The sequence below is a fragment of the Ornithorhynchus anatinus genome, chromosome 17 (genome assembly GCF_004115215.2).
Source record: "Ornithorhynchus anatinus isolate Pmale09 chromosome 17, mOrnAna1.pri.v4, whole genome shotgun sequence".
Taxonomy (NCBI): Eukaryota; Metazoa; Chordata; class Mammalia; order Monotremata; family Ornithorhynchidae; genus Ornithorhynchus; species Ornithorhynchus anatinus.
In genome coordinates this window covers 23,034,283-23,058,586 of record NC_041744.1, presented here as the reverse complement: position 1 = coordinate 23,058,586, position 24,304 = coordinate 23,034,283, and the positions used below count along the sequence as shown (strand labels likewise).

The window sequence follows — 24,304 nt, the reverse complement described above, 5'->3', positions numbered from 1 at the left end:
TGAATGGATATTATTTCTAGTGAAGGAGGAGGAGTGTCCTTCGTGCCAAAAAACCTCCAGTTTTCACTACAGCAGGTCTTTCTTTGATGCCTCTGAAGGGAACATTGGAAGTGAAAAAGGAGAAATTTGCTTCATGCAAAACGTATCCCGTTCACTTGTCTCCTGAAGGTCTTCAAGGCCTGAAGACAAAAATATATGAGCTGGGAAAGGAGAAATTTGCTTCATGCAAAACATCTCCTGCTTTTCTCCACTTCAGGTCTTCAAGGCCTGCAAAGGAATATTTGAGGGAGAACAGGAGAAATCTGCTTCATGCAAAAACATCTCCACGTTTGAATTTCTCTCACCTAAACTCTTTAAGGCCTGCATAGACGATATCTGAGGTGGAAAAGGAGGAATGCGCTTCATGCCAAAAGAAAATCCCATTTATTTCTCTACCCATGGCCCTTAAGGCCTGTAAAGAGAACATCTGAGGAGTTAAAGGAGACATGACCCAGATGCAGATTTCCTCTGGTTGTTGGGGGTTTTTTTTAACCTCACCCTTAACTTAAAGTCCTTGTGCTTTCTGACAGAGAAAACACAACATACTTGGACTGAAAAGGGGAGATTTGCTCTCTGCAAAATTTTCCCCTTGATCTTGCCACCTCAGGCCCTCCCCCTAAGCCTCTGCGTTAGGAGAGAAATGAAAATGTTTGAGACAAAAGAAAAAGGTAAAACTTGCTTCATGCAAACAAACCTCCTGCTTATTACACCACCTCTGGCCTTCACGGCCCCTTCATTTAGAGTTGAGATGAAGAAGGAGGCATGTGCTACGTGCCAGTAAATCTGCTGCTTATTTCTCCACCTTAGGTCTTTAAGGCCTTTTATTTTATAGTGGAGATAGACTTAGCCGGAGTGCCAGACAGAGAGAAGAGAATCCCTACACCGTCTAACTGGCTCCATGCCAAAATCTCGCTGTGCACCCTCCCGCGCTCCCTTCAGGCTCCACGCCTGGTCTTTATGGCTTGGGCTGTTGGAGAGAGAGCAAAGAGGTAGGAATGGGGTGAAGAGCTTCATGCTAATTCCCCCACCCCCCACCCCACCCTAATCCCTGAAAGGGGTTTCCCCTTTATCCTTCCACTCTGCCTGCTCTGCCACCTCAACTTTGGACAAAGTCACCAAACCACTCCTTGCCGTGGAACCAGGTAGGATGTTGGACTGAAAATGGGAGAGGGCCGGGTTTTGTGATTCTTTAGATTGGTAGGAGGGGAGGCTCTGGAGGCCCAGTCACTCAGCGTGGGCTCGAGGCTATGAAGACATGACTTGGAATTCCTTAAAACCGTAAGACATTTGTGTCAATGTTTCGGCTCCAGTTGAACTATCATTCGGGCCCAGGGACGAATGTTAGTTTGTCCAGTCAACGTTGCAGTTGGAGTCCGGGTGGGGTTGGCCCCATTTCCCGTGCTATTCACCTAGGAAGTCTCCCCGTCAGCTTGCTCTCGAGCACAGATGAGTTGGTTCTGAGATGGGATTAAGTGATCGGTTTACCTGGGGCACCGGTCTCAGTGACCTGGCCATCATCTTTCCCTGTACTGAGCCTATTTGGCTTGTAGCCTCCTCTGGGACCAGATTTTCACGTACCCGCTCTCCTGCCTCTTCTCTAGATCCGGCATCCTAAGAGCCGAGATAGTCTGAGTGTGCAAATGATGGAGAAAGGAATGGGTAAGCAGCCCTTACCAGGTGTATTCATCTATTTATATGTGCCATAATGAGAGGGAGTGATGTACCGTACCACGGTTTGGAATTCCCTATGTTCTGGTGGATTTTTCCCTTTCCTGTGTGGTGCGTGCGGTGAAATATTGGGGCTGGAACCCAATCTGGTGGCTCTCCTCATTGTCCAGACATAGCTGTGTGACTGTGGGCAAGTCACTTAACTTCTCTGTGCCTCAGTTCCCTCATCTGTAAAATGGGGATTAAGACTGTGAGCCTCACGTGGGGCAACCTGATTACCCTGTATCTCCCCCAGCGCTTAGAACAGTGCTCTGCACATACTAAGCGCTTAACAAATACCAACAAATACAGTATTATTACCCGAGCTTTATGAAGGGGAAAGATTTTGGAAAATGAATCTCATTTTAACTCCTGAATCTACGTACTAGACATAGGTGGAGGTGCGTGACGAAGACTGCAACCGTATTTTCTCTCTCCCTGAAGGGCCAGCCGGCTCGACTCGAGAAAGGCTCCATTTCCGCCGTACGACCGAGGAGGAAGGAAAATCGGATGACGGTTGGGTTTGGAGAAAATCCGGCCACTGGTTAAGAGGAAACCGCTCTGGACCCGAGGCTCGGTCTCGAGCCCGGGTCCAGGCTACTGGAGGGCGATCAAAGAAAATGTGAGGGGGAGGAGGGATTTCTGCCTCATGCCAAATTCCTGAAAAACTTTACTTCATGTCAGACGGCCTCTCCTCCAGGGCCCTCCTGCCTTCAAAACCTGAAAAGACACTATTTGAGTCAAAAAAGGCCTCGTAGGCAACCTGGGATATATCTCCTGGGAGCCCTCTGGTTTTCAGAGCGGTTAGAGCTGCTCCATTTGGACCATTTCGGCTCATTTTCCACGGGCAGAAAATGTGTCCAGTTCTAGAGGGAAATACCTTTCACAAGTCTATAGTGTTTTTATGTCAGGATTACAATTTCAAACCTGGTATGACGAAAGCACAACCGAGATAACCCCCTGTCCCTCTCTAAATCCTGGTTGACCAACTCAATGTTCAATGGAATGTTATTTCTCTCTCATTCAGGAGATAGAAAACAACAAAAAGATTCCTGCAATCCACCACAGCAGCCTTTAAAAAGTCAATAAAATAGCTAAATAAAATCAAAATAAATATAAAACGCAAGGAGGATCAGCTCAGTACGATACAATAAAATAGTTTAAAATAAAATTTAATACTAAAATCACTGACATATAAAAAAGTTGACATATAAAAATGCCCCACACTCATTCCCTTGGACGTTGACGTATGGGAAATCTTAGGATTAAAAAAGAGAAAAATTCCGTGTATTCGAAGACCCAAAACGGGGAGGTTTATCTCTGCCTTTTTTCTCTGCCTTTTCTATCGCGATCAAATGAATGGCTTTATGAGCGCCAACTGACTAGAGCACTATAGACCCACCCAAAACTTCAAGGGAAACTTCAGCCCAGGTTCAAGGCGCTTTGACTTCATACACTTGGTTTTCGAATGCCTGTCACATTGAGTGTTTTGTGCTCAAGGTTTTGAATCTGTGCAGATCTGGGGGGCTTCTACTCTGGGCTGAATCTCCCCTGTCTGGCTGTTGGTAAGCACCTGGAGGAGCAGAGGTAAGTGCGCGATCGGACGGTAGGAACGTACTCATTTCCGTGAAGGGGGGCGGTTCAGGGGATATCCTCAGGGTGGCCCTGGGCTCTGGCAATGCTTTTTTCCTGAAGGTCAGTGCATCTGCACCTGCCTTAACATTTCCTCTGCAACATCTGCTGGTAGGATTTTGTTGCCCAGGTAAAGCGTTCCCAGATCCAGGGGGGCGGAAATGAGGCGAAGGTGCCGCGGACCCAGAAGGAGAAAACAGCCCGCACGACTGCGACGTCCGTCGGAGACACGGCCGCTGTCCCCGCGGCCCTGTATTGCAGCAGGGGGCTAGCGGGGGCAGCCCGGTGAAAGGGGACCGGTGGGGGTTGGGGATGGGGAGGAGGGTGCTGACAGACTAGGCTGGAGGAGGTGGGGATGGAGGGGCCCAACTAATCCCACTGCAGCACTGCCACTAGGTGCCCCCTGATCCTCAGTGGGAGGCCCACTGCAGGGGGGACGGTGGCAGTGCCGGGGGAGGGAGCAGCAGGGAAGAGGGTGTGGCTGGGGACCCCTTCCCTATGATCTTTTCCCGTCTGCCTTCCCTCCCTTTTTTCCAGCTCCTTCCATTTCTCCTCCCTAACCTTTCCTCCCTAAAGACAAAGAGTGAAAAATGTTGTTTCAACAGCCCACCCCCCACCATTCGAGGACCACGGATCTGCAGCCAAGCCAGCCCTGCCTTCTCCCTGGACGCTCAGCAGCCGGAGGGAAACAGTCCTGAAGCGCTCCTGACTTCACGCCACCGGACCCGGACCCGGACGCGGACGTGGACCGGACCCAGACCCGGACCCAGACCCGGAACTACACCAGCGCAGACCACCCAGCCCCACCTCACCCCAACGCCCTCCACCAGCCCAGACCACCCAGCCCCACGCCCAACCCCCACCAGTCCCGACCCAAGCAAGCCTCAGAATGTCTTCTGGGGCTTGGGGTTGTCCCTGACCCCCACTGGATCCACCCCTGCCCCTTCCAGCTCCTTCAGAGCTAGCCAAGAGGAGCAGAAACCGGCAGAGGAGACGAGAACAACTTGCTGCTGCTGCTGCTGCCACCACCACCTGCGGGTCCGAGGAGTTGCACCTGGGCCTACTTTACTCTGGCAGAAACTCTGATTGCTCTTCACCCATCAAGCCTTATCCCTGTCTTTTCAAGTACCCCCACTTGCACTCTGAGCTCCTTCCAAAATTTTGGGACCTATGGAATGGCCATAAATAATGCAATCCTTGCTCATGTTGTGGAAACGGTCGTGGTACCCCTTTGCCTTATGTTACACTTGTGCCCAGGAAAGAAAACCTGTTCTTCCCCAAAACACTGTTCATCAGTAAAACTTGTTAAAACCCCATCTCACAGCTGATGGTCTTCCTCTGTGGATCAGCTCTCTGTTTGGTTCATCAAAGAGATGGTGTCTGGGTAGGATAACCAGGATAGATCTTCAGGGCTAATGACTTGTCCAAAGGAAAGTGAAGGTGGCAGCCCTGCCTGAGGACTTTACACTAAGCAGATGGGTGGAAACTCCCGAGCCAAGCCCAAGTGTGACATTTCTCAGGGGAAAGTGGAAGGGTGATCTATGGCACTAGGTACCATCCCCCTTCCTCAGAGGGTTTTTTTTTTATGTCCTTGCCAGCTCCCTGAGGCATTGTTGGGCAGCAGATTCAGACTCAATCTTTCCAAGGTATTGTTCGAGGTGTACACAGCTTCCTCGGATTAATGGGCCAATGAAAAGATACAAACACAACCCTTTTTTCTCCCCTTAGGGTCAACACTTCTTCAGATATACTCCAGTAACTTTCTTCTTTTTGTTCAACACTCCTAAATACAAAACCCACACACCTTCCTAGCACATCCCAATCTGGCTTAGGCCAACACAACCATTGGCCTCCAGAGCTGATTAAGAGGAGCAGAAACTGGTAGAGCAGATGAGAAAAACAAGGCAGGAGTTGCACTAGCATAGACCTCCCTACTTTACTGTGGCAAAAACTAACTGCTATTCACACATCAAGCCTTATCCTTCTATTTTCAAGTATCCTCACTTGTACTCTTAGCTCCATTCAAAATTTTGGGACCTATAGAGTAGCCATAAACAATTCAATCCTTACACCTATTGTGGAAACAGACCTAGAATGCTTTTTTTTTTTTTTACATATTGAGCCCAATTACGCGACAGTCAAACCTTTTAGATAAACAGAGGTTTTAATTCTGCTTTTAATGAAGAGAAATAATGCACTCTCAGATTCCACCATGAGGATTTCAGAAACCAGGCACACAGGAAAACATTCAAAAAGAACTATCAGTATTCTGATATTGTGATTAAACATCAGAATAATCTTTAATTCATACTGGACGTTCACCAGGTGACTGCTTGCTTTTCTTCTGGAAAGCTTTAGGATGCATGATCCAGACTGGGCTCTCAGTTCTAAGGTAACCCCAATGGTGAGAGACTGCATCTAAGAGGATCTGCAGTTCGGAGAGAGATGATCGCACATTTTTTTCCCAAGAAAAACACAGTCGGGCATCTCATCGGGTCCCTTGACTTGTGGGGGGACATTGGTGTAACACCACTGGTTAAATGTGGGAAGGGTACATCCTACTTGGCAGTTTGGTTTAGGCAACCAAAATGCCCCCTAAGCACATCCATATACTCCATCGCTTCCCCGAATCAAATAACGGCAAGCATTATATTTAATATATTTGTTACACGCTTATAATGTGCCAAGCATTGTAATACAAGCTAATACAAGCTAATCAGATAGGACACACAGTCCCTATCACAGGTGGGGCTTACAGTCTAAATATCCATGTTACAGATATGCAAACTGAAGCAGATAAAAGTTAAGTGACTTGCCCAAGGTCACACAGCAGACAAGCAGTTGAGCAGGGATTAGAACCCATGTCCTCTGACTCTCAAGCCTGTGCTCTTTCCACTTCTCTACTTTATTTTCATGTCTGTCCTTCCCAACTGTCTGTCAAGTCCTTGTGGGTAGGCATCACATCTATCAACTGTGTTGTAGTCTTCCAAACAGTAGTGTGCTTAAAGGTTAAGATCCAGTTGCCTATGTTATACAGAAGCGAAACCAATAGTGGAAAAAGAGACCTTAGTCCAGGGCACTGTACCTACTCTACTTGAGGAATTTCATGGGATTTGCCTTTCAAAAATGCCAACCATTACTTAGCTATCTTTCACTCCTAGAACCCTGAAAGAATGACTGAAAATTGATCACAAGTTCTGTGCTTTTCCCCACAGTTCACTCTGCCCGCTTGGGGTCCTGGAAGTGTGAGGATAAAATATGTATAGAGGAATAATATGGACTGCTTGACCAATTTTCCAAAGAACTATTCTCTAGCCTTTTGACCTCAATGGAAGTCATCTTTTTGAAGACTTCTTTTGAAGCCAATCTGGCATTACATGTTTATTCCCGAATTACTAGAAGAAAGGCCAATCAACTAAATTATCATTTTTTCTTACAGAACCTCAACGAGACCTAATCACATTTTTTTTTATTATCCTAAGAAAAGCATCTCCTCAAAAGCAAGACCAATATAGTTACCCAACATGTTCAAAATTACATCTATTGCAATAGAAAAATCCACAATTTCAAATTCACAGGTATATATACCTTTCCCCCCATGTAGCAGGGGAGAATCAGCTTTTCTAGATCAGGGGAAAATGAGGTGAAGGTGCAGTGGACCAAGAAGGACTCTCACTAAAGGAGGATATATGTGATTGTTCCTGCATCCTGGTGAAAGCAGGTTGATTATGGACCATTGCTGAGAAGGTGGGATGGAGGATATAAGCCCACTGCAGCACTGCCACTAGGTGCCCTCTAATCCTTATTGGGAATCCCACTGTAGTGGGGGACAGTGACAAGGCAGGGGAGGGAGTGGCAGGGAAAAGTGGGTTGCTGGGAACCCCTTCTCTATTTTTCCCCGCTTCACCTTCCTTCTTTTTTCTCCAGACACTATTTCTCCCTCTTTCCTCTCATCCCTAAATAATTTAAAACGGGTTGTTTCAGCAGCTCTCCCTATCTCCGGACCACAGCCCTCCAACCAAGTTGGCCCTAACTTTTTCCAGGACTCCCTATCAAGCCAGGGGAAACCATCTTCAAATAATCATAATCCTGACTTTTACTCCAGACAAGAGAATCTCAGCCTATGCCTCAGAATTTCTTCTTCAGTTTTTGATCTTCACTCGATTCTCCTTTTAGATACTCCTCGAAAACCTGTACTTTCCAGAACACTAGATAAATTAATTAAAGGTTTAAACACTACAAGGCTGATGGTATTCCTGTATTTGTGGGTTGGATCTCTGTGCTTTTTTTAGGGGTGGTGTTTGCAGAGGACAATCAAGTCAAAGGTTTTCCTGGCTGGTGACCATCTCTAGCTCTTTATTAAAGTCTTTCTTGTTTAATGGAAAGGGAAGGTGGAGGCTCTGAGCAGAGACACCTGCCTGTGGGATACACCTCACGTGGGCTTGAACTCCTGAGTAAGGTAAATGTATAAAACATGAATGGCTCAGCTGTTTCATGACTGATCGGTTCTGGATCCAAGCTGTCAATTGCATGAAAACAGAAATGTGTACTTATCCATTTTTTGTTCCAGAGTTGCTATTTTTATCTGCCACTTTACAAAAATTTTTTGTCTCTTAGACTGTATACTCTCTTGAGACTTGCTGCTAGTGTGGACAATGCTCTTGGATTGGTAGACAAATAATAAGGTTTAGTACAAAGACTCACACCTCCAGTCTTTTAAGTTTTCACCCTATCCTAAAAGCTGTATACCATTATCTCAGTTTCACCTGAAATCCCCTTGTCATGCACAGCTTCCCAGCCCCACATGCACATCCCTAGCCTTCCCCTCCTTAATTTTCTCTCTTTAAACTCATCCACTTAGACATACGTAAGTGTGTGTGCACAAACACACACACACACACACACACACAGAGACAGTAGCATGTGATTAAACTTAGAAAAGTTGTACAAGATGGGGAGATTAGAAAATCAGAGTGACAAAACTTCAGGTCTGGAAATGGGGAGAAGTGGGCAGGGAATGTGTTTTATTGTTGTATTGTTCTCTCCTAAATGCTTAGTACACTGCTCTGCATTAAGCACATTAAGCACTCAATAAATATGACTAAACAAATGGATGGGATGAGGATATCTTGTACCTTGGAACCCTACATGAAGGAGAAGCTTGCAAGATGACAAAATGTAGTGTTGCTGCTTGCCAAATAGATAATGGTGAGGGAGAAAGAGAGAGAGAGAAAGAGATGTGTGTGTATGTGTGTTCAGGGAGAGTTCAGAGAGATTTCTCAATCCCACTTTTTAGATTATTTTCTATATTAGACAGTAACTGTGGTATTTATTAAGCACTTACCTTTGGTCAAGTCCTGGTTAAGTGCTGGTTTAAATTCAAGTTTATCAGGTCAGAAGGTCCCTGACCCACATAGGGCTCACAGTCTTAGATATTTCCAACCCAGTCCTCTTATTCAAAATTTAGTGTTATACTCAAATTTCATAATTCAGTGTAATGCCCAAATTCAAAGTCTTGCTGGAAACATTACCTGGTACTTGCCCTAATGTAGAAGTCAGCAACTTTGCTGAAGAAGTGGTTAAACCTAGTTTGCATAATAAATACATATTTTTGAAGTCACCATGCCAGCTCTGCCACCTTTTCTGTGATGGAAATACTATTTCCCCAGTCTTCCCACTGCCTCTCTCCCCTTAGGATGCCTGAATCTAGGGCAGGGATGCAAGAGGGGAAGGATCACGTGTCACATGGCTGTCTTGTCCAGTGTTTTTCCCAATTTAAGTAACAGCAGAGGCTTCCATCTATCCTAGTTTCATTTAAGGCAAAATTACTTATGCGAATGATTATGCTTCAGGACAGATTGCTAAAGGTCAAATGGGGAAGAGCTAACGCTTCCTACCACAGAGAAGCAGGTTGCCGATTCTTATGTTTTGAGAAACAGTATGGTCTAGTGGATAGAACATGGGCCTGGAGTCAGAGGTCATGAGTTCAAATCCTGACTCTGCCACAAGTCTGCTGTGTGGCCTTGAGTAAGTTACTTAACTTCTCTGTGCCTCGGTTACTTATTCAGTAAAATGGGTATCGAGGTTGTGAGTCCCATGAGGGACATGGATTGTGTCTAACCTTATTACCCAGCGTTTATAACACTGCTTGGCATATATTAAGTCCTTAACAAATACCGCTATTATTATTATTATGTTTTAAATACTTTCTAAAGGCAAGGGCAAAAAGAAATCTAGGGAAATGAATTGCCCTTTAGGCTAAGAAATGTCTCTTTGGAAATTTGGGTGATAACATGAAAAGTTTCATGTAAAGAACTCAACATGCAATCGAGCATCTTTTGACAACATCAGACTCACTCAAAATGAAAAAATCAATAATTATTCAATTTTTCCATTCAAGATCTCATTCTCAATAAAACAATAAATAAATAGTAATAAAACAATAAAACCTAGAGCATATATTGGTTTTCTGGGAGCCTCTGCTTTTTTGGCCCAAACTCTAGGGTTTCTTTTTGATGTAGTCCACAGTTCTATGGAGCCTTGAAGTCCAGCTTGAGTAGAACTCTGTTTTAGGAGTGTTCAGAACAACGCAGGATTTATAATTCTCACCTGGGCCTCATAGAAGCTAAATACCCACCAATCTGCTTGCTTCATTCTGGTGGCAGCAGACTCATTCTGTTCCACAAAGTGAGACTAGGGAGTGTCAAGGGGAGGATGACCCCAGGAGAGGGGGCAGGAAGAAAAAGAGGCTGAAAAAAGATGAAATGGGGAAGAAATGAGGGAATAGAAAAAAGAGCCTATTTAGCTATAGTCCTTGAGTTGAAATTCAGAAGTGATACCTTCCTTGAATGAGGGGGAAAAATGCTGGAGAAATATTAATATTTTTTCCCTCTGGGATGGCAGGTTGTGTGAGGTGGATGGATACTGATCTGCTGAAAACATGTTCAACTCATTTATCAAACAGACATCTGATGATGACGACTTGAGTTTTTGTCAATCAGAAGTCCCGAGTTATTATAAATTACAAGTGGTTAGCATTCTCTGTGTGAGTACTTATGACTGTTAAGTGCTTAGCAGCCTTTTTTTATTAAAAACTTCACTTCCCATCCAATCCCTAAGCAATCCAGCTACCCCAAAAGTCATTTATAACTTTCCAGCTGTCAACATCTATAATTCAGTTATTCTGCATTTTTGACAATTCTGCTAGTGCCTCTTTTTATACCTTCCACATATAAAATGTTAAGGCTTAACATTTTTGTGTGTCTGAATATCACATACTAAAAATATGAATCCTATATGCACCTAAACACTTATACTACTTGTCTTGTCTTGAAATCCACAGAAGCCAAAAAAAGATTAATTTTTTTCCCCCACTACTCTTTTTGTGGAATTAACTACTTACTATGTGCTAAGCACCGAGAGAAATACAAGATATTCATATCATAAATATATATATTTCTTTCCCAAATAGAGCTTATATTCCAAGATGGAGGGAAAGCAGGCATTTTTTCACTATTTACGTGAAGAAACTAAGGCACAGAGAGGGAAAGTGATTTGTCCAAAATCATACAGCAGGTCTGTTGCAGCAAGCTAGGATTAGAACCCACCCTTCCCAATTCCTGGCTTTATGCTCGTTCCATTAGGCCCTGCTGCTGCTGCTGCTGAAATATTGTTCCATATTTCTTATTCCACGTTTATTACATTTTGAACAGCAAGGCAAATTTTTCCAGATAATCAATGAGATATTTAAAATAAATTTCATATGAGATATTTTTATGCCATTACTATGCATGGAATATGAAGCCCCAAGTTTGTTATCCAAATACAAGCAGGAAATTATTAGACTACTTAAGATGACAAGTTACATTTATGGTTAAGGATATTTCTGGTTGCCTCGAGGAAGAAATAAATCTGGGAAATGGTGCAGTCCTGAAAATCTATGCAAAACTATGCATAAGCAAAAGTTCGAACTATCAATAGATTATTTCCTCATTTCTTAAATTAAACAATTACAGGGTGGCTTGATAAACTCCATACACTACAGATCACTGAATTCCTATCAGAGGCATTGTAAAGAAAGATCTTAAGTAAATCATTTGGCCTCTAAATCTCACTTTCATTACCCATTAGTAAACTCTTTTCAAATTCTTTTCTAGGAAACAGAATTCCCAAATATTCCTTTTATATTCAATTCATCATGCATTGGGTTGCTCTCCTCAAACAGACACTTTGTAAACTGCAGGATGCCAGGAGGCTGGCTTGCAGCATATAGCTTGAAAATGAAGACAGGCCCCAAATTTGGCAAATGCATCAGCACTCTAAGACTCTATTTTATGCAAGCATTTAGAGCTAAACTACAAAGTGTAAAGCGTCACTTTGAAGTTAAAATAAACTTTAAACTATCAACTGGGAAGATTTGGAATTTTCTGTACTTTCAAAAAAAAATCAACTTTAACCTACATGAGGATTTAGTTTTACTGTGCTAACTTTGGCTTCACATAGTTCTTGGTCATGATTTCCTATCTTTTTAAGTGACTGACCTTTACATCTAACAAGAATGAGTCAAGAGCCTACATCCAAATGAGCTCATCACCGTTTCAGATCACTTGAAGTTGTTCTAGGGTAATACATCGGCACTATTTGGTGCTTGATAAACTTAATCTGTGCTGTTCAAATAATATTAAGCATCTTAAATGGGTAATTGGTTCATGACATTTGGCCACAGTGATAATCTGTGCTGTTCAAATGATATTAAGCATCTTATTATCACTGTGGCCAAATGTCATGAACCAATTACCCATTTAAGAGATTGAGGTGACAAATCATTCTAAATATTCTAAAAACCATTCCAAACTTTCTGAATCAGTATACATTTCATTGAACACCCTATGTAATGACTTACTTGCTAAAATTTTGTTCAAATATAATAAAGAATTGTTTTGGTAAGTTTAATTTGAAAGGGTTCAATTTTGGTTAAATGTTCAGATTTTCAGATCCAATTCTCAATGGGATAGAACATCTCATTTCATGATCAAACACCAACAATTAAAAATGGAATAAAATGCTATATTATGGGATGTTAGCTATTGTTTGAGTCTTTCAAAGCCTCACTGCTCTTTCAGGCACATAAAAATTAGCATCAAATCTTCTCTAGAATACTACTTTCCTCCTAAATCCTCTCTATTCCCACCCTCCCCATCCTCACACAGAAAAGACATGATATTCTCCTTCACCTCTTAACCTGATTTTTCTAAGAAATGGCAAGCTTGCTATATCCCTGACTATAGATCACAAGAAGCAGAAATACTCACATTCACACACACACACACCATCTTCCTTACAGAAATGAGAATAAAAGGAATAACAGCACAAAAGTTCTAATCTTGTTAATTCAGTGTACTTTGCCAAAAGACAGGGGGAAGATCTGGCCCAATCAACTGAAGCAGCAATGGAATCTATTAGGCACCACTACGTGAGAATTCTGAAGATCCTATCCTGACAACTCCTCAGCAAGTAAGAGTTCACAACCTCTTTGGAGTAATATACACAGGCATCACAAAACATGTTAAATATTATCCAAATGGAAGCCCAAGTGATACAATCATATAATTTTCACAGGGAAAATATTCTAGATTCATTCTCAGTTAAGCCTGCTTCATCCATCTTTTACTATACTCATCATGTGGTATTTAGTTTTGTGCTTCGTATGAGCTGAGCAGTGTATTAACCACTGGGGTAGATACAAGATAATCATTCAGTAACTATCCCTGTCCTAAATAAGGCCTCACAATCTAGATAGGAGGGAGAATAGGAACTGACTCCCTATTGTTACCTATTAGGAAACTAAGGTTCAGTGTTCAGTAACCCTCAAGTTCGTTGGTAAATTCTTACTCCGTTTCCCCTGGCTGTAGCACATATATCTACTTTGGTGCTGCTAGATTGTAAGTTCTTTTTTTTTATATGGTATTTGTTAATGGTACTTGTTAAAGCTTTGTGTGTGCCAAGCACGATTCTAAGGGCTGAGGTAAATTCAGGTTGATCAGGTTGGTCACCATACCTGTCCCACATAGGGCTCACATTCTTAATCCTCATTTTACAGATGAGGTAACCAAGGCACAGAGAAATTAAGTGTTACCCAAGGTCTCAAAGCAGATTTGTGGCCAAGTCAGGATTAGAATCCAGGTCCTTCTGACTCCCAGGCCATTGCTCTGCCCACTAAGGCACACTGCTTCTCTATTAAATGTTTACTGTGTGTCAGACACTGTACAAGGCACTGCGGTAGACACAAGCTCATCAGGTAGGAAACAGTCCATGTCCCACATAAGGCTCAAAGTCTTTATCCCTATTTTAATAATAAAAATGATGGCATTTGTTAAGCGCTTACTATGTCCCAAGCACTGTTCTGAGCACTTGGAGGGATACATGGTAATCAGCTTGTCCCACATGGGGCTCACAGTCATAATCTTCATTTTACAGATGAGGTAACTGAAGTCCAAAGAAGATAAGTGACTTGCCCAAAGTCACACAGCTGACATATGGCAGAGCCAGGATTAGAACCCATGACCTCTAACTCCCAAGCCCGTGCTCTTTCCACTGAGCCTCGCTGTTTATCATATTTTACCAATGAGGTAAATGAAGCACGGAGAATTTAAGTGGCTTGCCCAAGATCATAGAGCAGGCATATGGTAGAGCCAGGATTAGAACCCAGATCCTCTGACTCCCAGACCCATGCTCATTCCACTAGGTCATATTGCTGCCATCATACTTTAGTAGAGCAAAACCCAGCTGCACTAAAGAAGATTGTGCAGCAATTGGAGAATGCTATGGCAAATGGGCCTAACCAACATTTTGACACACTGCCCTAACTAATCTTCCTGATATTTCCATGTCTGATGCCTATAACACAGAAGGATTCACATTCTGTGGATGTTGGAGAAGAGTAAAAAGAAACAACCTGGATCCTCACATGTCTCAAGAGACTAATCATTCTTAATCCTTCCCTCCCCCCCAAATGAAACTCTGCTAACAACTATCCTGAATAGGGTTGAGCTGCCACATTAGCATAATAGAATACCCCATAGCAGATTTAGCTCCTGCAGCTAACATCTCTCGCTTTCAGTATACCGTAGTAGTTTAGAAAACAGGTATCTATTGTCTTTCTTCCAACGCTGTTTTTAAGAACCATACCCCAATCAGTCAATGTTATTTTTTCAGTGCTTATTGTGTGAAAGCATGGTATTAAGTTCTGGGGAAAGTCTGATAGGGTTGGTGGTCCCCATCCCTGCCCCCAAGAAGTTTACAATCTAGAGGAAGAGACTAACATTAAAATAAATTGTAGGTAGGAGAGGTAGCAGGTTATAAGTATCTGTACTTGCATCACAATGATGGGAGAAATTCACACTTGACAGGCATCAGAAACTTAGTGAAATTCATTTATGAAGATGGATCCTGGATAAGGAGGCATGTAGTATAACATGCTTCACATGGACACATATTGTCACTTAGTGGTGTCATGCAGGCCACTTGGTGGAATTGCCTCGTCTCCCTATACCTAGAGCTTTTCTCCAGGGCGAAGGAGTGGGAAGTGGGGCAAGAGCTTTTGTGGTCCAACTCCACATTCCCATCAACACAGGTGTTGCTCCCAAACAGAAGTGGAAGAAGCTAGGGCAATAAAAATAAAAATACCAGGCACAAAGATGTCCAGTGCCATACTGTATTGGACAGGGAACAAATCAGTTCAAAACTACCATCACTACAGCATAAAAATCAAGCCATCTATCACCTAAATCAGAGTCAAATCATATTAATCTCAACATAGGTGAGGCTACAGTGGAAAACTAACATTGGTTTAAGAACTGAACTACCAAGAAGTTGACTCTCTGCTTTGCAAAAAGACATCAATGATTTTATGTCCAAAATAAATTTCTACAAGGGGGGGATGAGCTAAGAGAAGCTTAACATCTTATTTACTATATGTCTAATTAATATATTTGTGCTCACCTTAAGGTAAAAAACTTATACCTTCAAATGATCCAAACTAGTATTTGAGCAATTTTGTTTTTCAATGAGACTACATCTGTGTGTTCTTTTCTTAAGATATAATCTTAAAATGGAAGACAAGAGTATAAATTCAATTGGGACAAAGCTTGTCAGCTAGTTGCAGAGCAGATGGATAGGCATTCTGGATTAAGACGGGTTCACACTTTGAAAAGGTTCAGTTCTTCAGAAACAATCAAATGGACTATAATATGAACAGTAAGAGTTTTAATGTGAATGGTCCTTTCCAGTAAAAATTCTTGAAAGTGAATGGAGTTTAGTTACTTGAAATGGTTATTATATATTTTTTGAACTCTGAGTATCTGCTGTTTACCAAATTGGCAGTCATAAGGTTTAGGGCTTCTCTCATGGCAGGTACAGTGTTTTGATGCTTTCAGCTAGCAACTGACTTTCCCAAAATTAGCTGAACATTTTGAATAAGGTGTGGTTTGGTGATAATCTTATAAAAGACAACTCCCCAAACTGAGGGGCAAGCTGTTCCACATGGAGTGGACTTCATGTTTAGAAATCTATAGAGAAAGCAATAGTATTTTGATCAGTAACAGTGAGTGCCTGAGAGCAGAGCTGGGAGAATTCAATATAATTCAATAGAATTATAAGGCAAAATCCCTTCTTTCAAAAGAGGCTTGCAGCCTAGTGGGTGGTTGAGAAGTTCCTCCTTTAAAAAAATGGAATTTATTGAGCACTGACTAACTGCCTAGTATTATGCTAAACCTTGGCAAAATGTTGAGATTAGACACAGTCCCTGTACCACATAGAGCTCACAACCTGAGAGGAAAGCAGGTATTCATTCAATCGTATTTATTGAGTGCTTACTGTGTGCAAAGCCCACAAGCTCATCTCTTCCCAATTTTATAGATGAGGAAACAGCGGTTCGTAGAGAATAAGTGACTGTTCAAGGTAATCCAGAAGGCAAACAAGTGATTGCTCAAGCTCACACAGAAGGCCAGTAGTAGAAGCAAGGCCTATTGCTTAACTTTTCCGAGTCCCCATCCCCTAACACTAAACCATCTTGTATCCCTATTTTTTCTCCTTAATATATTAGTAATTTACCCTCTTACCTGCCTACATGGAAAAATTTACACAAACCAAATCTCATCATGTGTGTTTTCCATCTAGACTGTAAGCTCCTTATGAGCATGGAACATGTCTACCAACTCTGTTATATTATACTCTCCCAAGGGCTTAGTACAGTGCTCTGCACACAGTATGACTGATTGAATTTTACCAATCTTGTTCAATATTCCTGATGACAACTGTTCTTTAAGTGGCAGAATCAAACTTTATTCACAATTTTGTCTCTATGACAAAATAATTACATCTTTTATTTATGTTATTTAAGTATTTACTATGTGCCAGACAGTGTACTAAGCACTGGGGGAGAAACAAGCTCATCAGGTGGGTCACCGTCCATGTCCCACATAGTGATCTCATTCTTAATCTCCACTTTATAGTTGAAATAACTGAGGCATAAAGAAGTGAAGTGACTCGCCCAAGCACATCCAGCAGATAAGTGTCAGAGCTGGGATTAGAACTCAGGTCCTTCTGACTCTTTGGCCCATGTTCTATCCATTAGCCCATGCTGTTTCTACTGTTACTAAAAGTAGTACCTAAAAATAGAAATCTAAGGAGTATGAGAACCCAGGGTGTCAAATATGTGAAAAGCCCTACATCTATTGACATATGAAAATTTTAAGTATAAAGTTTAGACCTATGCAGTATGTATTTTGTCTTCATGACACAATAAAGAAAATGCTAATTACCCAGGAAATGAACTGAATTTACCAGAAAGACTAGAAACTCAAATCAAGTTCTTTTGTCCCAACTAAAATTTACATAGTTTCAAATGTGCCATGAAAGCCAACTTAAACAACCATATTTTATTCATTACAAAACAGAGAATAAGAATTTTCTTGCATTTTGGCACCATGGTAAAATGTCTTTATAGTCAACATGGCCTATTAAAGTGATGATAATTTTATGCTAGAATTGAGTCTTTTCAAACCTGTGGAAGAGTGTGGGCCCCATGTGGGACACGGACTATGTCCAATTTTGATTATCTTCTATCTACCTTAGTGCTAGGTACAGTGTTTGGCACATAGTAAGTGCTTAGAACATGCCTCAGTTTTTATTATTAGAATACATTGCCTAGTGTCAAGGAAAGACACTAGACTCTGTTTTTTCCTTGCTTTACTAACAGGTCCAGGAACACTTGTCCTGGGGAAAATTCCTGCAATCTCTGTGGTGTTACAATCCCCAATGAGGTGTCTCTAGGCTGTAAACTCCATGTGGAGAGGGAAGGTGTCATCCAAGTCACTTGTTTTGGACTCTCCCAGCATTTAGTACAGAACTCTGCACATATTAAGGGCTCAATAAATACCAGATTGACTTATTGTCCAGGGGATCCAAACTACCAAAGGTTCCTCCCTGGAGTCTTCTCAGTTACACTCTTCCAGAGTAGTAACTATTCTCCATCTGACATGGCCAAGACTCACCATTACATACCAAAAATTCCCAGTGTTTGATAGTGAGATTTTTCTTTTCCTAGAAGGACCCTACATTTAAGACATTTTTATGTTTTCCATGTACTTAACCTCCTTATTCCTGCAATTTTTAAAAGGAATGCAGACCTAGAATCAGAATTCATCAGGAATAGACAATGCCCTTTGAAGAATAATTTAGGCTACTTATGGGAGATCACAAATAATAAGTAACAGCTTCACAATGTTAAACAGCAGCAAAAAGAAAAGTCAAACTAATTTGAAGCATCTCCATTAAGTCTCACGTATAAATCACGAAATTAAATTCCTTTTCTAGCTGAAGTTCTAGGAAGCGCATCTTAGAAATACATGCACTTTCAATCACACCCTGTCACTGCAAGTTTTGCTGAGCTTGAAATGATAGAGGAGGGTAACAAAAATAATTCAGTATTTTGAATGTTAGAAATGTTCAACAGGCCTGAACAATATGTAGTATAAAAATAGATCAAGAATAAAATGCCAATAAACTGGGAAGATGAGTATACTAAAATTCATCAGACTTGGACTGAGGCTTCAAGTGTCTTTTCCAAGTGGTTTTTGTTAAACTTACACTGATTGTTTTGACTTTGTGTTCATTTACACCAAAGCCAGAAGTCCAAATCATACAATTTGAAGTAATGGACACTTCTACTGATTGACAAATTAAATTCTTCCTACAAAATGGGTTGAGAAACAGTCCCATAAATAAGTCATTAAGCATAACCAAAAACCACTTTAACAAGGGCTTAGTTGTCATCTGAATAACCCATACATAGAAAGTCCTTTGCTTAGCAGAATCTCTCCTGTTACCATATTCATTAGGTCACCAGGAGTTATTTATAGCAAAATTACATATTTTCCTGAGTTACAATGACTGAGTTTGTAAAAGATTTTTTTCAATAGTGAGGGCAATGATACTGCTCTTTCTTACCTACTTTCAACCATTACAAATGAAATTAGGCTAGATTTGGGTATTTCTGAGTAAAACTAAGGACCTAGAAATGGTACCATTTCAAGTAGGAAATGAAACTAGATTCCAGATGGTGTTTCTTTAGAAGTGCCAAATTTAGCCCCCTCTGAGTAATTAATAAATACTTGATTATGATGATGATGAGGTTGAGAATCTTAATCAGTGGCATTTATTGAGTTCTTATTGTGTGCAGAGTACTGTATTAAGTGCTTAGGAGAGGACAATACAACAAAGTTGGGAGACACAGTGTCTGCCCATAAGGAGTTTACAATCTGATGACAATAGTATCAGATTTCTCTGGAATACCCTGACATCTTAAAAACAAATGCAAAGTCACTAGGTATATCACAATGATCCTCAATTGTTGATCTGGTGCTTCTGGAAGCTGTAATTTCAGAAATTCTTAAATCCATCTTTATGATGAAATGGAGAAAAGTCTTTGGACAACTTGGAATTAGTAGCTTGAAGAACAGTACCTTATTTCTGCTCCGTAAATGTGCTAAACAATAGCTCATAATAACTAGCACAAATTCTCGATTACAGAATGAGTAATATATGGTATGCCAAGTGATGATATCTTACTGATAATAGTATTGTCTGACAGTGCAAAGAAGAGGGTGTTCACATTGAGAAGCAGCATAGCCTAGTAGAAAGTGCATGGGCCTGGATCTGGGTTCTAATTCCAGCTCCACCCCTTATCTGTGTGACCCTGGGCAAGTCAGCTAACTTCTCTGGGCCTCTCTTCCCTCATGCAAAATGGGGATTCAATACCTCTTCTCCTTCCTCCTTCTAAGACTCTCAGCCCCAAGTGGGACCTGATTATCTTCTATCTACTTCAGAGCTTGCCACATAGTGCTCAAATACCACAATTATTATTATCATTATTATTACTGCTACTATGCATGGGGTAGCATGTTTGATTATTCATCTCATTCCAGGTTACAAACTTCACTAACGATGAGCCAAAAGGACACCCAAGACTGTGTCCATTGAGGTACCATGTGGAACTGGAGAACGTAATGCCTTAGTAGGATTTTTGTGTCTCCAGAAGCTAATTGTAGCCTTCAGGGAAATTTAATGTTTTTACAATGAAAAAAACCATTACTCTAACCATGATGTTGTTGATGCCTAAGACTCAGGGTCAGTGGGAGTGTCACTGATTTGAAACTAGTACATATGTCTCTGTAGAAATATAACTGCAAGGTGATTTGCCTCTACAGGCAGAGGTGGAACTGAAATGGAAATCTTCAAGGTAGTAAGCATACAGAGCCCGTAGATTTTCAGATCTTTATATCTATTTTTGATGCCCTTGCCCATTCCCCAGTACCCTCAAAATGTCCATAGGGCAATTTTGTCTTTGGATGAATGAGTCCACCTAAATAGTCTATGATCTGTCTCTCTGGAAAGTTCAAATAAGACCAAAAGATCCCATAGATATACATGGCAGATGTTAAACACCATGCTCAACAACAGCCTAAACAACCAAAGAGGGAACAACAGTCTCCCTTGTATATTGCATGTATGTCTGAGAAATATAAACCCTATTTAAATGACCCAAGAGACTGAGAGGTTGCTCTCCAGATTCTCTTTTATACTCCAGTCCTTCCATAAAGGAGACTTGGCAAACATTCTAAATCACTATACATTTGGAGATAGTCTATTTGCCAAAAAGAAGACAAATACTTCAGAAGGTGGAAGCTCAATCTGAGACTAATTGATTAATGTCATCAAGGTCTTATAATTACCCAGGTTTGGATGTAATTCTGGGGTTCAGGTTGTTATGCCAAGTAGAAAAATCTATCTTTTCTAAGTTTACATAGTCAATGAACACCATTACTGAGGTATTACATGACTAATGTCTCCCTCCTTTAGAGTATAAGTTCCTTATGTCCAGGGAATGGTCTCTTCTTTCTTTTGTACTTCCTAAGCCCTTAGCACAGTGTACTAAGTGGGCTCACAATAAATAGTACTAGTACTTGAGAGAGTACAATAGAGTGAGTAGTTGCTATCAGTCCACTCAAGGAGCTTACAATAATATAGTGGGGGAGTCTTATGCGGACCTGAGAAAGGTAGGCTAGCTTCTGAATAGAATAATATAGGACTTGGGCACCTAGCTCTGCGCTCATGCACTGGGATGTCTCATTTAAATGAAAAATATGTTACTGCAGTGTGAGAAGGTCATTGGCTATGTGTAATGCAATTTCTGTAAAAACATTAATTTTATAGTCCGCATAAACTAATTTATATAGGTTTAGCACTTTTAATTACTAGCTGAATTTTGTCCTCCAAAAGCCTAAATGGACAGTTCTCCCTATAAAAAGAATGCACACACAGTAAAATGCCTCTGTGATTCTTTATGACTTGACTGCTCTATTCTGTTAAAATGCCATCAATGGTCAGCTTGGGAATTAACAGAGCTTTGGCATCGGCCTTAGGAAAAAAAAAACAGTTATGGCTATCAGATTTTAAAGCCAATGTAGAATTTATAGACATATGCTTGGTACAATATACCATATTTTCTCCTCTGCCCTAAACATTAAGTAAAGAAGCTTGCCAATAAGTCAATCATATTTACTGAGCATTCACTGTGTGCCAAACACTGGAAGAGAAAGAATTTATAGTTCTTTGTTTTGTGCTTATAGGAAGTGTTTAGTTGTTTATTAAGTGCTTACTTTGTGCAGAGCATTGTACTAAGTCCTGGGAGAGAACACACAGGTGGGAATTAGACATGGTCCCTGTTTCTTGGAGGGGCTCATAATCTAAAAGTAAAACTTATTTCTATAGAACACAGGTACAAGTAGAACCATTTGTATATTGGCAATATTCTAGTATAAGTCTGGAATTTTTTTTCCCTTGGAAGGTTGTTTGGTTGCTGCTACCAAGATCTATGCTGTTTATATGAAGGCTGCCTCAGATCTTCAAGTTACTTGACCTAGAGTAGCTACTCATTGGTTTCAGCATTAAAGGAAGAATAATTGCATTATACATAAAACCATCAGTTTTCAGCTTCCACGTCCTAAACTACAGGCTTATAAAGCTGGAAAGGGCACAGACTGATATTGGGTTAAAATATTGAGTAAAGAAAACAGCATCCTTCAGGGATATTGTGAAGGATGTTATGGATAATTTTCTTTACAAATCATTTTCTGGAGCTTAATGAAGAGGAAAATAGGCAGATTTTATCTATTAGAAAGAACAATTATCCCCAGCTGGCCATTTATCTTCCAAAAATACCTTCATCAATATAGTTATTGTCATCTTGAAGCAACCAAGTGGGACTTCATTTTCAACTTATTCTCAGGATATTAAAGTAAATAAATGGAGCCAAAGTAAGATGGCTTTTTGAAGAATATGTCTCTGGATAATCAAGAAAGGGAAGGAAGAATAGCATACCCACTAAAGCAAGAGAAAAGTTAAATGAATTAACATTACTATTTGCCTTTGAGGATGAAGGGAAAATTCTTTTTGGTACTGCATGAGAGTTTATAAATGGTTTGACAGAGATTGATTAACTCCAAGAAATAAGTTAAGAAGAAACTTGAGAAATATAAGGGGAGTAAATTACCAGGACCAGATGATATTTGTCGATTAGTATGAAGTAGCCAGGGTTCTAGCTTAAATTTCTAACACACTCAAAAGTAGCAACTCTGAAAGACAGGAATGTCTTGCACTGCAGCTTCAATTTATAAATAGGAATCTTGAAATTACAAATTGGTGAAGCTCAGTGTCTAGGGGAAAATGAATTAAATAGAATAGAGAACATATGATCTTTATTTCTCAACCATCTCCAAAAAAGCTTTACCAGTACAGCACTATCTCCTTCTAGGTTGCCATTCTTAGAAAATGTCTCTTAGCTTTGACCTCTAAACCATGCAACCCTGAACTTGTCAGTGTCTGCAAAAGTGATGTCAGAAAAATGCAGCTGTTAAAAAAAATGGAAAAACTGTAACTTCTGCATTGTAAAAAACCTCACAGAGGTTTCGATTTTCAACACATTTAGTAATCTTATTGGAGAAATTGCCTCAAGGTGGTGTTGCAGAAAGTACCTACAGAAATAATGCAATACTTATACTGAGCGGCTTTATTCATCCACCAGTTAAGAAAAGGTTTCCAGCTACAGCCCAAGGAAAAACCCCGTAGGAGGATCTTTTCCTTAGTTTTCCAGTTCAGATAAACAAAACAAAACAAAAAGAACAAAAAAAAATCCCTGAGGTATATTCCTAAAGGACTCAAGGAAGGGTTGAGAGATGCCAGAGTATTAGTGGCAGCCTGACTTGAGCTAGCTTCATTCCATGGAGAGGCTGAATTTTGTTACTCCAATATGGCTATTAGCCTTTCCTGGAAGGGCTTCTGGATCAGCAGAAATCCCCAGCACTCAAACTCAGCTAGTTAGAGGAAGGGTACAGTTAGGGTCGACAGGACATGGGGTAAAGGGGATGAAATACACAAAAGGACCCAAGATGGAGTCTGGGGAACACAACCAGGTTCTGTAATCCCAAGGAAGGTAAGAGTAAGATGAACAAACTCAGGGCATAAACTATCCCAGTAAGTTGCTGTCATGCTGAAGGGACCCAAACTCATCCCCTGTACCTAACAAGGGCAAAACTAGGTGGATGAGGCTTGGGCCAAAGCCAAGGTTTCTGCTTATTGAGTGTTTGAGGCAGAACAAGGCTCTGGCCTAAAGTCACCTAACTGAGGTTTGTGGGTTTTTTTAAAATGGTATTTGTTAAATTCTTACTGCATGTCAACCTCTATTCTATGCACTGGGTTAGATTCAAGCTTATTAGGCTGGACATAGTCCTTCAGGCTGGACATAGTCCCTGTCCCACATGAGGTTCACAGTTTAAGTAGGAGAGAGTAGGATCTAATCCTCATTATACAGTTGAGGGGACTGAGGCACAGAGATGTTAGTTTACTTGCCCAAGGTTACACAGCAAGCAATTGGCAGAGCCAGAATTAGATCCCAAGTCCTCTGACTCCCAGGCCCATGCTCTTTCCACTAGTTCACATAGCTTCCTAAGTAAAGGTTTTTAGCTACAGCCCAAAGAAAAAACCCTCTAGGAGGGACTTTTCCCTTTGTTTTCCACTTGAGGGAAAAAAAAGGCTGAAGCATTTAGCTGTAGGACCAATTCTAGGAAGGGTTGACAGATGCCAGAGAATTAGTTGCAGCTTGACTTTAACTCCTTTCCTTAGAGAAGCTGAAATTTATCACTCCAATATGGGGTGATAGCTATCCTCTCCTAAAGACTTTCCAATCAGCAGAGATCCCCAGTACTCAAACTCAGCAAGCTGGTAACAAAATCTGCTGCCTTCAGTATCAAAAATGCCATGCAAAATGTGCTTTGACATAGAGGAGCCCTATCTTGTTCCACCAAGTATT

The 24,304-nt window shown here is 41.0% G+C and overlaps 1 protein-coding gene and 1 long non-coding RNA gene across 8 annotated transcripts in view; one reads left to right on the top strand and one right to left on the bottom strand.

The window, feature by feature from the left end:
* The window catches only part of ROBO2 (roundabout guidance receptor 2), a 1,482,214-nt gene that overhangs the window by 1,341,591 nt on the left and 116,319 nt on the right, over positions 1-24,304 (bottom strand). The gene's annotated exons all lie outside the window — the stretch shown is intronic.
* Positions 234-4,694, top strand: LOC103170647. The gene is made up of 3 exons (XR_486325.2): positions 234-1,181; positions 1,641-1,698; positions 2,191-4,694. It is a non-coding gene; the product is annotated as an uncharacterized LOC103170647 (long non-coding RNA).